The sequence below is a fragment of the Amblyomma maculatum genome, chromosome 11 (assembly GCF_055883805.1).
Source record: "Amblyomma maculatum isolate TAMU_Amacu chromosome 11, ASM5588380v1, whole genome shotgun sequence".
Taxonomy (NCBI): Eukaryota; Metazoa; Arthropoda; class Arachnida; order Ixodida; family Ixodidae; genus Amblyomma; species Amblyomma maculatum.
Genome location: NC_139354.1, coordinates 134907373 through 134922096, shown reverse-complemented (window position 1 = coordinate 134922096; position 14724 = coordinate 134907373). Strand labels below are relative to the sequence as shown.

The 14724-nt window shown below is 42.2% G+C and overlaps 1 long non-coding RNA gene across 2 annotated transcripts; it reads left to right on the top strand.

The window, feature by feature from the left end:
- Positions 1 to 5543: 5543 nt before the first annotated feature.
- Positions 5544 to 13514, top strand: LOC146175012 (uncharacterized). 2 transcript variants are annotated; one of them, XR_014702076.1, is made up of 4 exons: positions 5544 to 6344; positions 8201 to 8350; positions 8604 to 8794; positions 13162 to 13514. It is a non-coding gene; the product is annotated as an uncharacterized LOC146175012 (long non-coding RNA). The 2 variants fall into 2 exon arrangements; XR_014702075.1 differs by lacking the exon at positions 8604 to 8794 and having other exon boundaries at positions 5571 to 6344.
- The last annotated feature ends 1210 nt before the right edge of the window (positions 13515 to 14724 follow it).

Sequence of the window (14724 nt, the reverse complement as noted above, 5' to 3'; positions counted from 1 at the left end):
TCTTTAACGTGCGCTGACATCGCACAGCACACGGACACCTTTTCGTTTCACCTCCATTGAAACGCAGCCGCCGAGGTCGGGTTCGACACCGGGTACTCCGGCACAGTAGTCGAGCGTCTTACCACTGCGCCACTACTGTCCGGAGCTCCCGGGTTCGAACCCGACCTCGGCGGCTGCGTTTCGATGGAGGCGAAACGAAGAGGCGTCCGTGTGCTGTGCGATGTCAGCGCACGTTAAAGATCCCCAGGTGGTCGGAATTACTCCGAAGCCCTCCACTACGGCTCCTCTTTCTCTCTTTCCACTTTAACTAACACCTTCCTTCCTTCCCTCACGGCGCGGTTCAGGTGTCCACAAAAAACGAGTGAGACAGTTACTGCGTCTTTCCCTTCCAGTGAACCAATTATTCATTAACACTTCTTTTTGGGCGAGTTGGTACCCCTAGTGAAAAATCCCGTATCGCGACAAACGGGTTTGAACCGGTCCTGTATTATCCCGTGTAAATTTGATACTGGTGTGACCAGTCCTGTATGAAGCTTAAACGGGTTTATATCGGACAGGTCATGTCCGATATGAATCTCAATCCGGATGGTCCAGTCCGGTATAGAGTTAATACAGGGCAGACCATTTCCAGTATGCAACTTATACATGACATCCCAGTCCGGTATGGATATGAAACAGGGCGGATCAGTCCTGTATGAATATTAAACGGGTTTATATCGGATAGGTCATGTCCGGTATGAATCTCAAAGCGAACGATCCAGTCCGGTATCGAGTTAATACAGGACAGACCATTTCTAGTATGCATCTTATACATGACATCCCAGTCCGGTATGGATATGAAACAGGGCGGACCAGTCCTGTATTGAGCTCATATACAGGACAGGTCATGTCCGGTTTAACAGAAACCGGACAAATCCGATATGAATGAAACTGATACGGGACAGAGTATTTCCGCTTCTCAGTACAACTCGGGCGGATCGTGAAGCTCAGCCAGGATGACCACGTCGGAACATGCCTTCACGCTAAACAGGCATGAAACCATACATAATATACGTTAAAACTTTTCTCTATATGTGGAGTACGCGTTGTTTCGTAGATACCTAGAAGATATGAAGCCGTGGATGTGTGCGTTAGCAAGTACATACATGCATCGCGTTTTGTTTTTGCGTGTGCAACAGTCGCTGCAGCTTGTACGATCTTGCGGTGCATCTTCATAATCTGCGACTGAAGATCTGCCACCTTCAACGCGAAAGTGCAAGCAAGAACGTAGCGTTTCGTTAGCGCGGATAAAATGCGCTCGAGAATAAATGAAACATCGCTGACCATCGAAATATGCACAGGTCAGCAGAACATCGGGAGTCGCTTCCTCGAGTGTTTACGCATGCAAAACACTTGGTCAGAAGTAAATTCACTGACGTCGCGGCTCCGCTGGCAGCAGGTGAAGCTAAAACGAGCAGTATTACAAGTGTTGGTGCACCGCATATATCTATATGTAGCAAAAATTGCATGCGTTCGAAGACGATGACAAAACACATCAGCACTAGTAAATTGTGACATTCTGAGGTTTGTCTGCAAGAAAGCGATACATTGTAAAGATGCGGGACACGGATAACCCTTCGTGATAGCCAGGAAAAAGATGCAGCATGTTTAAAGGGCGATCGTTCAATTACGACCACAAATTCTACACCCTACAAAAATACGCAAACTACAAAAGAGCAATCTCGACTGCATAAGCAGATATATAACCCCCATCACCGTGTCCTGCCGTTGTGCAGTGGTTAAAGTGCGCGCTTGCTGGCTGAAAAGACCAAAGTTCGAATCACATGTAATTTTTTTTTCCTTTTCTATTTTCTTTTTGTTTCTTTTTCTTTTTTTCTTTTCTTTTTTTCTTTTTCAAATGTAGTGGTGTTATGTATTGTTCAGCCTGTATCAATTGACCAGAAACCGGACGAACGCGTCATTTCTGGAACTGATACCGGGAAGAGTATTCCGCTTCTGAACAGAAGCCGGGCCGATCGACGAAGCTCCACCAAGATGACCATGCCGGACACGCCAGCGCACTAAATAAGCATGATACAAAACATGTTATACAACTGTTCTGCATATAAAGGGCACGCTTCGTTTCCCAAATACCTCGAAAATGCGAAGCCGACGAAGTGTGCGCTAGCAAGCATATACGCGCGTCGCGTCGCTTTTGCGCGTACAACAGTCGCTGCAGCTCGTACGATCTTGCAGTGCATCTTCATATCTGCGACTGAAGATCTGCCGCCTACAACACGAAAGTAGAAGCACGAACGTATCGTTTCGCTAGCGATGACAAAAAACTGTTCGAGAAAAAATAAACAAACATCGCTAACCATCGAAAGATGCGCAGATAGCTGCACACCGGGTGACGCGTTCTCGAATGTTTACATATTGAAACCGCTCAGTCGGAAGTGCATTCATTGACATCGATGCTCCGCTGGTAGCACATGAAGCTAAAACGCCCAGTATTACAAGTATTAGTGCACCGGATATCTCTGTATGTAGGAAAACTTACAAGCGTTCGTAGACGATGAAAAACACATCAGCACTAATAAATTATGATATCTCGAGGTTTGCCATCAATAAAGCGACGCATTATAAAGATACGGCACATTTGTGAACCCTCGTGATAGCCTGCAAAGATATTCAGCGTGTTTTAAGGGCGATCGGTGAATTACCCAGGCAGCACAAAGCATTGGGCCAATGTTGTAAGTACGACGGCAAGCAGTGGCCCTACATTGGGCCAGCCTAACCAGCATGCTCCCAACATAGGACATGCCAGTCAACACAATGTCCAACAATGGCCCATTCTAGCCAGTGCTCTCCCAGTGTTGGCGCTGCCAGTAGCCAACACTGGCTAGCTTGGGCCAGGATGTACAGTGAGTTCCCGATATTGGCACTGCCGTACATACAGAATGTCTATGTTGGACCGAGATTGCCGTTGTTCCTCCAATAATGGTCGCACGGGTTTTAAAACTGGCTATAATGGGCCAAGCTGTCCTGCCTTCCTCCGTCATTGGGTTTTCCGTTTTTTAAAACTGGCTACAATGGACCAAGTTGTCCTGTGTTCTTCCGGCATTGGATGTTCCGGTTTTTAAACATGGCTACAATGGACAATGTTATCCTCTGTTCTTCCAGTATTGGATGCTCAGTTTTTTAAAGATGGCTACAATGGACCAAGTTGTCCTGTGTTCCGCCGTCGTTGGCCGTTCCTTTTTTAAAACTGGCTACAATGGACCATGTTGTCCAGTGTTCTTCCGGCGTTGCCCGCTCACTTTTTAAAACTGGCTACAATGGGCCAAGATGTCCTGTGTTCTTCCGACGTTGACCGTTCCGTTGTTTTAAACTGGCTGTAATGGACCATTGCAATTTGTCTTGTGTTTTTCCAGTATTAGCTATCCCTGTATGAAAACTGCCCACGATGGACCACTTTTTCCCCTGATCTCGCAAATGTCATTGCCATCCTAAAAACGCAGCTTTAATGGGCTGCCGAAGTGAATATTTTCCGTTGACCATTCAATCAAAACAAATTCTCCATTTATTTTGGTTGAATACACGTGCGCTGGACGCCAAACCGCGGCATTTAATTCCGACAACATTTCAGCCGATCGTTCGGACCTCACCAAGTACCACGTACGGGACGACAATTACTATAACGCATTCAAGCACGTACCGCTGCAACTGTCTGGATTCGTCATATGCGGCGCACCTTTGGGGGTCAGCTATATGTGTTTATGGTTTTAGCCTATTGGCATGCATGCAGATTTCGTCGCAGGCGCATACGTTTGTCGCACAATTATATCTAATGATAGCACGACCGTGCGACCACATATGTATACCCCAGACCGGCTAGCACTCACGACCCAATATGCCTGTATTGGACGCCGATTACATCCCTGCATCTATACGTAACCTATAGTACAAATCCAGTTGTCAGTGAGAACGCGCATAAAAACGAAATCGTGTCGCCATAGCATGTTCATGTGACATTAAATTAGTGATTAGAAGGTAGCTTTTTCATTGCCGAGAAGGAAAACGTTGCCTCAAGTTGAAGGAACAAATGACCATTTTCTCAGCGATGTTTTTGTTCTAGTGCTTTTGTATTATCCATAAGGAACTACGCGCAGCATCGTCTGTTTACCTGGAGAAAGGACCGAATACGATGTGTGTACTTTCTAGACGCTATCACTGGAAAATGAAAAGCCGGAAGACTCGCGAGGTTACCATTTTAGTTTTGGGCATTCACACGGTGTTAAAAAAAAAATGACAGTTTTTCGTGCAGACTGCGAGCATGAAGGCCCCGGTACATTTATACGGCGCACAACATATATATCGCCAATAAACAAAAAAAAAATAGTTTTTTCCGCCTATTAGTTTAGAGTTTGACCATTCCAACCGCGCTAGGTGGTGGCAAAGGAATAAAAAAAAACTGTACAGGAATGAAAATAATGTGCGCTGTCGAGTCATTCGAAAAAACGAATGCAGCCTACAAACACTGTTTTAATGAGGCAGTTTTCCATGCCCTTTCCAATTCTTTCATTCTACTAAAATGATTTGGAATACGTTGCTTGCTCATTGAACGTTATCGTCTTTTTGTGCAATCCGCGTTAAGGTGAAGGTGATTGCGAAAAACGTCTGTGTATTGCCTGATGCCACAGCGCTTCAAAACCTCGACGCGCACAAAATTGATTCTGAATCATTCATTGCTGTGTCTGTCACCGTCGATTTGCGAAGTCGAGACAAAACATGAGCGAAGAAATATTGTTACAGCTGGAGAATGATGAGGACGAAGTGGCGCGCTCGTTTGTGGAAGATTAAGAAAAAGAAGTGCGTCGAATGGCCGGCCCTCGTAGCCTGGCTCCTTGGCTGTTCCTCAATGTATATATCTTTAATCCTCTTTTGTAGATATATTTCTCCCTGTTACAAAATGATATGCCAAAATTTAAAAACCTTGAACAATTCACAAATTCCGTAGAATGTTCAGAACAGTGCTGTGCGCTATAATTGGACAAAGGCTTTATCGATGTGGCCATAATTACTTGCGCAACAAAATTATGCAAGGTGTTTTAATGGTTTTGAAAGCTGAGGTAGTGTAGAATAGGTGGAAAAAGTTTAAACAATGTGAAAAATATTTTTGTTTTCCTAAAAATTTTCAAAGTTCGCTGTTTTCTGTAAATTAGCGCGATCGTATCTCTGTATCCAAATGTCATAAAAATATGAGCTTTAGCTGTTTGCGGATAATTATGCTGAGAACATATTGTGGAATTATTGCTGCTCTACCATGAACCTTTTCTGAAATAAAGGCCTGCAAATTAGGAAAATTTTCGTTTCCTGGGCCGATGTTTAGAATTTTTATAAAAACATCTACTCCTACCCGAAAAGCGAACATTAACTGAATACAAATAAAAACATGTATATATTTAGTCGGATAATTTTCAGCTAGCTAACTTGAGCATAATTTGTATAATCTATAACCAAAGTTGGCTAGAATAGAAGAGAAGCTCGGAACTCCACCTCTTTGACATTATTAATCAGTCATCACGCAACAGTATATAATATTTTGAAGTAAATATAAAAGGTCGAACGACCATCCTTTGTTCGATCATAGGTGGCGAAAGGGAGGGGACGCGCGCATTTGTCGATGCACCAGCTGTATGGATTTACGCAAGAATGTGGATGGTAGATGGGGAGGCTTTCTATTTTTTTAGAAAATGTTTGTCCGTGGTTGGCTTGAAGAAACAATGCGTTTGCGAACACACAAAACAAAACTATTTATTAGAACTCGACTCGAGCGGTGCGCGCTGGCGGCCGCTCATCGGCACGGTCCGAAGTCACGGCTGGCCGGTGCAAGCAGAAGAGGGCTGGGTAAAGGACGAATGGAATGTTGAGAGGGTCGTTGGTCCTTCGTTCCCACGCGCAGCCCTTGCGAACACAACACCGCGGCGGGAATCACGCGCTGGTTGAGCGGGTCGTTGTTCCCCCTCGCCTACGCGTCTACGTGCAAGACACAACAGACAGCATCCCCAGCTGCGCTGCTGTGCGGCCTCCTCCCGAAGCGTTCATTTCAGAGCTTGTTGGAGACGCTACAAGACTTGTGACAGCTTCTTAAACCTTTCTTTAATTTCTTCCCTCATTAATTTTCTTTTTCATTGTGCTGTGCATAATTTTCTCTTGCGCCTATACATGTCCATGTGCTCCGGTTGGTGCTTGCTACATATCAGTGAATAGCTGAGCTGTGAAATGTCGCCGGAGTACGGATTACAGCAACGGCGGGATACCATCGGCATTATCAGACTCAGTGAACGCCGTCATCTTAGACCGTGAGTATATATCTTTGCAGCATGCCATTGCTTCATAATTGGTTCTATATAATCTCCTACCAGTCCCAAATGTTCTCTTTCCTTGTTCTCCTCGAAACAACTGCGCGAAGCATGACTTCAAGAACTAAGCGAATTTTCGTCCGGGTTACATGCAAGCAATAAGTGCGTGGACTTATTTGCTGGCTGCGATATGAATAGCATTTGCGCCGAAAATAGAGGAGCCGTGCGTAACAGGTGTGTATGCCACTAACACGTGACAGAACACTGCAGGCAGCCATTTGCGCAGTTTTTTTACTGTGCAGCGCGCCGCAATCAATTAGTAACCAGATACTATGCGCCCGGCTTTGTACATATATTTTGGACAGCCTCTCTTCTGCGCGCAGGAAGCCATGTTCACACAGTTTTTGGATTTTGTTAAGAGTTAAGGGCAGTTTTTTGTTTTCAGATGTACAGACGAAGTTTTGAAAACTGTTCGTGCCGTCTGTGCAAGCGAATTTTACAGTGGGGCAGACATGTGCGTGATGCCGCTTGATGACTAGGCTATAATTAAGTCATAATGAACCTCCACTTTTATAATGGTCAATATCATATTGAGGAATTGAAAGCCGTGAACAGCGCAAGTGAGCCCCTTTTCAAAATTTTCTTAATCGACGCCCCCCTTCCGAGCACGTGCCTTCAGGTGAGGGCGTTATCAGAAAGCGGCGACAATAGGAGAGCGATTTCGCAGACGCGCTTCGAGGGCGGGGGAAAATAACAATACAAGAAAAAAGGCACATCAGCCGTGTGTGCACTGCGTCCCTGTCACTGCAAAGTAAACAACGTGCACGCGGGACACAATGTACAAAACATTGACGGCCGGTATGAGGCAACCATATCATCCGAAATATTGCTCGGGAAGCGCTCGATGACGGCGCGCACTTTCAGGCGAAATGGGACAGGACGTCAGGTCCGCCTGTTCGGCAATTACAGCTCTTTGTACCTCACGTGCCGTACCGTATGCATGAAGTGCACGCCATAGCCATCGTGCAAGAATGTTGAAACCGAAGCAGCGATCCACGTATTCTAATTCTATAGGAAATCATTTGGGAGTAGAAAAGAGCAACTTAATATGATGTGCATGGTTCTTTAATGAACGATATGTATAAATGGACGGTTGAATAGTTACAGTAATGGAGTGTTCCGCTAGAATTGTTTACGGCCGTGACCGCAGTAAACATTACTCATATTGCTCTTAGCTTTAAGCTCTGGCATTGATAAGCCTATCTAAAGAACCGACTGGCAGTGACAGGTTGTTTACAGCTGTTGATCAAAAGGTAGGCCATCATGCTATTATTGCAGGCATATTTGCTTCTTTTTGTACCTCTGTTTACTAAAACTTAATTTTGTTCCCCATTCCTAGGGACGCTGCACCTCTTACAACACTCACTGTTCAGTCGCTTTTATTCAAGTATACAAAAAGGAGGAAATGCGCATGTCTTTCCGTTAACAGCTGCAAATAACACGCCACTGCTCCTCGGTACTTTGGATGAAGTTTTCAATGGGGTTACCTGAGATGCCTAGCAATTGCTGTAATATTTATTCCAATCACTGCAGTGAAACAGAAAGGTAACACTGCATCACTTTAACTGCTGCATGCACCTATAAACGTGCCTTAATTTATTGCCTATTCTTATAGACGCAGGACCTCTTACTATAGGCTTTGTTCAGTAAGCAACCGTCTTTCATTGCTTCAATTTCTATCTCTTCACCACTTTCTTGTTGCTCTGGGTGTGATCATTTGATTTCATTGTTCAAATCATATTGTTTTATCATGTGTGAATGATTTAGCCTGCACATACATGCTTTCATTTTTTTAGATGCGCATCGGGAGCGTTTTCTACGTAGAAGTGGATCGATTGAGTTGTATCACTGGTGCGAAAACCGACAACCCCCAGAAGATATGTGTCCTGTGGTTGGAAGGGCAATAAAGAAGAAGAAAATCAGCGGAAAAGCCTGCCTAAAAAAAGGTAGCACTGCATCACTGTAACTGTTGCATGCACCTTTGAATATGCCTTATTTTTATTGCCTATTCTTATAGACGGTGGACCTCTTGCTATTGGCTTTTTGCAGAAAGCAACCGCCTTTCATTGCTTCAATTCCTATCTCTCCACCACTTTTTTGTTACTTCGAGTGTGATCCTTTGATTTTATTGTTCAAATCATATTATTAAATCGCCGATGAATGATTTCGCCTACACATACATGCTTTCATTTTTTTTAGGTGCGCATCGAGAGTGTTTTCTACGTATAAATGGATCGATTAAGTTGTATCACTGGTGCGAAAACCAACAGTTCGGTACCCCCAGAAGATTTGTGTCCTGTGGGTGGCAGGGGTATAAAGAAGAGGATAATCAGTGGAAAAGCCTGCCTAAAAACTTACAAAGATGGCGCAAAAGCGAAATGCTGATCAGGGTTAGAGTCTGATTACTTCTGTTATCCCATTTCACTTGCTAGGTGATGTGACATATATGAAGCACCTTAGTATAATTTGTGGTATACTCACTGAAAATTGTGTAGACTAACTTTTTTCTCGTTCAATTATTTTGAGTGACGCACGAATTGGAATAAAACGAAGTCATCCACACATCTAATGCCCATAGACATTAGATGCGTGGATGAGCTCATTAATTGTGTTCCTATGTGAGCATGCAATAGTTTGTCGAATATATTAATATGTTAAAAGTTGATTTTTTTACTGTTAACCGGAGTAATACATATGCTCCATATCATAGCATTATTCGCCTGTAGTTTGTATCTGCTCTTTCCTAAATTGTATTCTAGAAAGTATACGTGTGTCATCTCGTACGTCTATTTAACTAGCGAACAATTTGCAATCGAATCCCTTTTGTGATGTTTCAGCTACAAATAATGTATGACAGTTGTGACAATATAGGTAGCTTTAGGTATAACATATAGCGCGAAAATCTTTAATATATGCGATGATATTTTTATTCACCGCATTGGCTAAACCAGCCTGTTGAACAGACGAAATGAAAACAAATATGGATGTCTTCGGACAGGAACAGTAATCGTGGTGCCATGACCATTTTTTTAATTAAATTTTCATATGTCGTGGGCTAATTTCTCGACACAAAGGAATGACCCTTAGGTTTGCCAGATGCTGCGTAGTATTCTCGAAAAAAAAAAAAAAACGCCTATCACTAAAAGTTGCACGTTTGGAGGCCGGCTGGTTGCGTAAAATTTTGTCATCCACTGTTTTTTACTCACCGCATTTGGGTAACGTTTACTTGTATAAGAAGTATTAAAAGTGTGTTTCATTGATGCAGTTGATTTAGTAAAAATCGCAAACTTTGCTTCAAGAACAACGCGCTACAAAAATGTTAATGTTCAACCTTACATACTGGCGTGACGCATTGCGTTGTTTGCACTAAAATATTCTGTGTTTATTACGCAGGTCATATTGTTAATTTAAGGCAGAATTTGGAGCTCTAAGCTGCTATGTGTGTTCTCTGTAACGCCACCAAAAGTATTATGCTGGAAAGCGATTTGCTTAAGATTGTAATTATAAAAATTACACATTGAAAAATCATCTTCAAAAATATAGTATTGTTAGTGGTGGTCAAAGCTGACAAATGGAATAATATATTAATAACCTAGATTGAATACTATTGCACCTAGCAATAAAAAAGAATGCAGGACAGAGAAAAAGTTCAGCCTTCACTTGCGTTCTGCCATGAAATTGACAGAAATAGTGAATTAATACCATTTTAAGCTATATTAAGTATTTGTCCTAGAAGCAGAAAAACGGTGTTAAGCGCTGACAATGTTTTAAATTTTACTTAAGGTAAAATGTAACTAAATTAAGCAAATACTAAATTGAAGTTTTGATGCCTATTTCATAAGGGGGAGCCATATAAGCACATCTATAGAACAAAAACAAGCATTTTTATATTTCTAATATTACATTTTGCAGAATTCAATATATTTACTGACTCAAATTAACAAAGTACTTCGCATTGTTTCCACAGATTTTGATAAAAATTGATGTTGCGGCCGTTTCTTCAATTCTAATCAGTTTTCCTTATTTTACCATTTTCTTACTTTTGTCCAATTTCAAAATAATATGCAGATACACACACAAACCTAGAGCTTCAAATTTTTTCAGAAATAAAGAATGGAACCTAGATAATGTATAAAAATAGTTTCTGTGCCAAGATATTATTGGATCTTGCAAGAATGCAGGCTGAGTTTGGCCATTATCAGCACAAGCACTCAGTTTAATATTTAATGTTATATTTTTAAACAGTATAACGCAACACTTTTTAGTCCGTGATATTTTTGAGGTACTGAAGATTTTTGAGAGGGATTTGAATTAAAATCGAAGATGATCTTTTTTTAATTGCAGCAAATTTGCCCTTTACTGCTGTTTTCGAATTCTGAGCAATTTTGATGCGTTGTGGAGAACACACCTAGTGGTCTGGAGCTCCAGATACTGCCTGGAATTAAGAACATGCGTCAGGAAGTGAAAACATATTTAGTGCAACCAACCTAATGCATCATATGCCAGTACATAAGGTTAAAAATGAATATTATTTTTGCAGCATATCGCTCCTGAAGCAAAGTTTGTGATTTTTTAATAACACAACTGCAAAAACAAAATAGGTTTCTAATAGTGTTTGTAAATATAAAACCTGCATATATTTAGTGAGTAAAAAAGAGCAGATGACAAAATCATGGCATCCAAACTTGCAACATTTTGAAATGGCAAAAACAGCGTTTTCTACCTCTAGAGATATACCATACAATTTTTTTTTTTTCGAGGAAACTACGCGTATCTTGAAAAACTAAAGTTAATTCTTTTGTGCCTAGATACTTGCCCACCACATATAAGAATTTCATTGGAAACGAAAGATGGCCATGGGACCTCGATTATGCTTCTTATCTAAGGCACCCATAATACGCTGTGAGAAAGCCAATATCAAGGGCTTTTTTTAATATTCCATATTTCGAACGGTTGTGCCATCTAAGAAAATTAGAAAGCTAGGCACACCTTAGGTGTAGCCAGCCCTCACTTTCTGTTACAGCTGCATTTGCTAAGCTGAATTAATGCGTTGATTACTTTATTTTAGCCACGAATATAGCGATATTACGTGTCAATTTTAAAGAAAGGCCGCAGTGACGCGATTCCTGTAGAATTTGTAAGTGAAATCTGTAAACCTTACAAATCTACCCATATATATGATCTCTTGCAGGTTTTATTCAAGCTACATTACACCTGCTGCGCCCCATAGCTTTAGCCAAGGGTTATAAATAAACCATTAGAAACAGACGATGGAAACCTGTGGTGCATTGCTGGCAGCCACTTAGGACAGCGCAGAAAATTTTTATTTTGTACGTGGGGAAGTGAGGTTATTCGCTTCAAGTACTAAATATCCACTTTAGACAATAAATAGGACTTACAGAGTCGGTGAGCACGTTCGGAAACCCCTGTTTCAATATTTGCGGTTAGAAACCTCATCTGTACCTTTTTTTCCAGCTGTAGATAAATTCCGGGTTATGTAGATACCGAAACCGTTACCAGCCCATTCGCGCACCTCAACTGTGCTGCTCACAACATGATTTTGAGCGGACAAAACAACCTGCCGCTAAGATTTCTAGCCCCATGCATGAGTAAGGGTGATATGCTGGCGATGGTTGCTTCGCGTCGGCCCTTTGGCGCACATGAAGGCTCGAGTTACAATGAGCGCGCCGAACTTTGCAATGCGGATAATGACTACAAAGCGGTAAGGATATAAATGAGTTTAACAGTATTTTTCAGCTGTAAAATACAAATACAGTCTTGTTGGACGATGTGCTGGCGCGGACGAAGAAACCATAGGCAACTTGTAGGCTACACAGGGCTGTCGAGCCAAGCCAAGTCCTCAATTGTATTGTCCGGGAATCAGATTTCTGTATTTTCGTGGTTTCCTATTGTATCTGGCGTTCAAAATGCAGACGTGAGGGTTCTTTATCACAAATAATCAAACGTGGATTGTGCCGGTACTCTTCAAAGTAGCAACACCATTTATTGTGTAAGTCATTAATCAGTAATTTAGGTAAATAATGCCAATAAGGATTCCAAACAAAACCTTTTCTGTGGCGCTCAAGGTAGCTTCCAGCAATATATATCTGGTTTCCTTTGCCTGTCTCCGAAATGTTTTTTTTTATCCCTTGGATCAAATTTGCTTGGACAAGCAGTATATGTGTAAAAACGATGCACCTGTGAGCTACCCGTTTAAGTGAGCTCCCGTTGAAGTGAACTACCCACAAAACCAGTCAAAAGCGTATATCAGCTAACCAGCGGCCAGTGCAGCAGTCGTGGGCTTAGATCGCTTGTGTATATTATATCTAGCCATTTAAAAAAAATGAAAATGGTCGCCGAACATTCTCTTGGTAACGATTATTAGTATAAACTGTTTGCGCATCGCAGAAAGCGTAGGAGCGGCAAAAAACTAGCGCGCCAGTCATATGCGGAGACAGCCGATAATCAAGCACTAATTCCTAGTGTGGGATGAAACACTGGCTGTCTCAGCCGTATTGCTGTGGAGGCGATCAAAATGCAACAGGGCACATGCTATGCAATGTATATGCGTCTTTCATCCTAATAAACCCAAGGCAGCTGAAACTAGTCTGGAACTCATCAGTATAGTGTTTCTCATTGACCATAAATTTCGGTACATGAATCCTGGAATTTTCTACATCTTCCTAAAATAATGCGCGCGATTTTATATGCCTCGTAATAGTGTTGTAAATTTTGTTTCCTCATTGTTATTGTGCAGGTGCCATTTGCGAAAAAGTTGGGGTGGACGATTTGGAGGCACACGCATTTATTCGCAGGTGGCTGCCTGGTTCCTGTGACAGGGGGGGGGGGTGGAAGAAAAAGGCGTTATGCTGAAACCTCCCCTGGCGAACCAGGCATGCCACCTGTGAATGCAATTGCAGGGTCAGCCCCCTCACTACGCCTATGAGTGTGCCCTCCAGCTCCCTGGCCCCTTCCACTTCCCGAGAGCCCGCCCTGCCCTGACCAACCCTGCCACTGCCCCGCTAACTGCTGCTGTGTGTGCCCTCAGCGCTGGCTAGTAACAACTGCCGTCTATAGTAACAATTGCAATAAATATTATCTTTTTGTGAACCATGCCCTTGTTTTGTGAATATCTACTGGTTGCTCATGAGCAACAATTTGAATTTATATGGCCACTCCTATTTGAAAGGCCATTATTGTCCCAGCAAGTTCGATGTGCTGTCACGAATATGGCTAGAATGAAAAAGGCTGCATTTTATGGCCTGCACAGGCAGTGCCACAAAATGTGTAATCTTGACATCATCAATGGCACATGAATGGAGTAGCCGGTGTACCCATAAACCATTGGATTAATATTGGTATCGACAATATGCGGCATGAATGGAGTAGCCAGTGCACCTGCAATGGCTAACCATTGGTATGATATTGGCATTGACAATGGGCCATCAATGGAATAGCTGGTATTAAACAAATATTGGTAATACAATGATGGTATAATGCTGGACAGTATTGGCAAGAATCATGGTGCATGAATGGAAAGTCTAATATTGTGCCTACATTGGTGGCTCCAGCTTGGTTGAACACTGGACCAATCTTGGAACGAAAGATGGGCCAAGAATGGAGAATGTAGTAAAATGCCCAAATGCCAATATCAGTCCAATATTGATGCCATTCTTTTCCAATGATGAACCATTGTTGGACCAATGCTGGTGTGCTGCTTGGGTACGACCACAAATTCTACTGCCAAGAAAAATATACAAGTACGAAAGAGCAAAAGTAGCTATACATACTGAATAATAACCACTCTAACCATAATCCGCCGTAGAGTAGTTTTTTTTTTGGTTAAGGTGCTCGTCTGAAGACCATAAGGACCGAGGTTCGATTCCACATTCGGTAATAAATCTTTTTTATTGTTTTTTTTATTTTATTTATTATTTTAAATGTAGTTGTTTTATTTTATATTGTTGCATGCTTTTTCCACCCTGGCGACGCGTTTCTTTCCGGAAACGAGGGTCATCAACCATACAGGCCATTCCCGTATCAGAGCTCCACGCGGTTTCATTCCGGACTTTCCAGTGCAGTACAGGAATTTGCTGAAATAGCCACCAATCCTGTATCCCAGATCCTGTACAATAAACCTGTATACGATTTCCTGTACGAATTTTATACAGGATTTTTCAGTAGGGACATTTTTTCAAAACTTTGAAACAACGCAAACACACACGACCACTAAAGACAAGAGACGAGACACAAGCGCCGACTGTCAACTGATTATTATTGGAGCAAGGCAACACCTATATCCACAGCAGCTTACATAAGA